The sequence below is a fragment of the Dasypus novemcinctus genome, chromosome 7, assembly GCF_030445035.2.
Source record: "Dasypus novemcinctus isolate mDasNov1 chromosome 7, mDasNov1.1.hap2, whole genome shotgun sequence".
NCBI classification, from domain to species: Eukaryota; Metazoa; Chordata; class Mammalia; order Cingulata; family Dasypodidae; genus Dasypus; species Dasypus novemcinctus.
The window spans coordinates 132,389,109-132,391,636 of NC_080679.1; the positions used below are offsets into that span (position 1 = coordinate 132,389,109).

General features: G+C 36.7%; 1 pseudogene; it reads left to right on the top strand.

Moving 5' to 3' along the window:
* The first annotated feature begins 1,312 nt into the window (after positions 1 to 1,312).
* LOC101446664 (SERPINE1 mRNA-binding protein 1-like) lies at positions 1,313 to 2,230 on the top strand (annotated as a pseudogene).
* The last annotated feature ends 298 nt before the right edge of the window (positions 2,231 to 2,528 follow it).

The window sequence follows — 2,528 nt, forward strand, 5'->3', positions numbered from 1 at the left end:
TGTCTTTTAATGTCTTTCCTTTGGGGGCAGCAGGTGAAACTATGTAGTTACCATATTATGTTTTCCTCCTGAGAACTTAAGAAACTCTAGTTCCCAGAATATTAAGTTCTAGGAAAGACTACTTTTGAACAACAGCATGTGAGCAGATGTAATATAAAAGCTACGTTCAGTTCTGGTACTTATCAGGTCATCTATGGTTTACCAGTCTAACTCTTCTCTTGCCAACAGTTTGAGCACCTAGGACAGCATGGAAGGAGCCTGACTCCTTATGACAACACTCAGAGAAGACCTGTTCGACCATCATCAAACTTCATCTGAGCTCTGAAAAGACATTTATTATGTTAACATGAGATTTCTGAATGTATTTGTTACCTCATCATAGCCATAGAGGAGCCTTTAGAACATTCTTGTCTTATATGCATAGAAAGTGCATCTCAGTGGAAAAATTCAGGTGATAAACAAAATTTTTGAGTTGTCAATACATGGGTGTTCACCAAAAATTTAGTCCAAAAGGGATCTCTTGGGAAGAAAATATGGAATAGAAAGTCATTATGTTGTGTTTAATACAACTGAATATTATTGAAAAAGCTAGTAAGATAGAGTCTTAAAAATATGCATTGAATTTAGAGGCAAGTATGCAACTGGTGATCTTAGCAAAATGTTATTACATGGTAATTTAGACAAAACCCAGATTGAAATAAAATTAAATAAAGGAAGGTGATAAAACAGAGACAGTATGGAAAACTTTCTGAAGAATTTTTACATTGAAAAGGAAGTGAGAGAGTATTCCCTTTGTCATCTAGGAAGAGAATTGGTTTAAATATTGAATATTTAAAGAACTATAAATATTAAGACTAAGTTAAAGTAGTTCTTAATATTCCACACAGCATATAATTTGACAAATCAAGTTTACATATCCCAGTTGACCATGTGTGAAAATGAGAAGAAGGTATTAAAAGCAATATGTCCAATATTTAAAACCAGTTTGTAATTGGGGGAACATCTAAATCCCTAATTAAAAAATACAGATGAAGTAAAGATTCCAAAGTGGTACACACTGTTCACACCTATATCTCAAGTTTGGAAATGCGTATTTGCAAGCCGCGATACAAGAGTATTCATGAAGCATGCAGAATCTCTGAAAATTATGAAAACATCCCTGCTACCAATTCATTCCTAAAAACAAAACTGACTACCATATTTGTTATTTCTGTAGCACCAGAGAAGTTCATTTTCAAAACAGATAAAATTCAGTCTTCATATGCGAATGATATGAATGACAATACACATACCTGACTTGTCAGACACTGGCATGGTTGACAAAAAAGACCAGGCTCAGTAGCTCAAAGCGCTTAAGAAAGGACTAAGATGTGTTGGAAAAAGACCTGATCAGCAGCTTCAGGGTAAAGTGAGAATAACTGAGAGGAGACCAGAAAGGCGACCACCTTGTGAACCACAATTTAAAAAGCCACTGGCAGTAAAGGGTGAAGGTGGAGAAGTTTCCGTTGATCAACTAATTACTGACTGGCCTATCTGGAGCCTTGGTTGTCTTGGAAGAGGTTGAGGAGGCTGTGGACATAGAATATAGATTTGACTCTGGTGGCAAACATGAAGTTTATAGGCAGAGTGGAAGTGATAGATCTTCTTTTTCACATTACAGTGCCCTGAAGCATGAGGACAAACACAGATGTAGCACATCTCACAACTGAGGAATTATGAAAGACAAATTAGCTGACTTGTATCAAACAAATATGACTGAGGAATCTCCTGAAGGTGAAGAACATCCAGTGGCAGACACTGAAAATAAGGGGAATGGAGGTGAAGCAGTAAAGGAAGAAGGTCCAAAAGAGATGACTTTGGGTGAGTGGAAAGCCACTCAAAATAAGGACCAGGCAAAAGTAGAATCTAATATGTGAAAACCAAATGAAGGTGCTGATGGGCAGTGGAAAAAGGATTTGTTCTTCATAAGTCAAACGGGAAGAGGCTCATGCGAGAGATTTGATTAAGGACCATGATTTCTGGAAGTCAGAAAATGATATAATTTCTCAGCTGGAGATCAATTTTGGAGACCTTGGTTGCCCAGTACATGGTGGCCTGGGAGGATATGGTGGACATGAGCATGGTGGCTGTCCTAATCAAGGCTGTAGAACTGACAAGTCAAGTTCTTGATGCAGAAGACCCAGAGGCATTCCCAGGTCTGGCTAAACTGGAGGACGTAAGACAACCCTAGCTCCAAAATCATGTTTTTATTATAGTGTTACATGTAATTGTGAAAATGGAAGCAAAATAAACATGGAAGAAGAAAAAGATAATTTAATGAATTACAGTACATATGGAATACAGACTATTAGACATTCTTAAAAATGTATACCTGAAGAATATGTAACAACATAGGAAAATGCGTATTTTGTTAACTTAAAAAAAAGTGCAGTATGGAAATTTCTTACATGTGTGAATATGCCTGGTTCATAATGGACATTCAGCAAATGTTTGTAGGAGTGAAGAATAAATCAATGAAAGGCCAATAG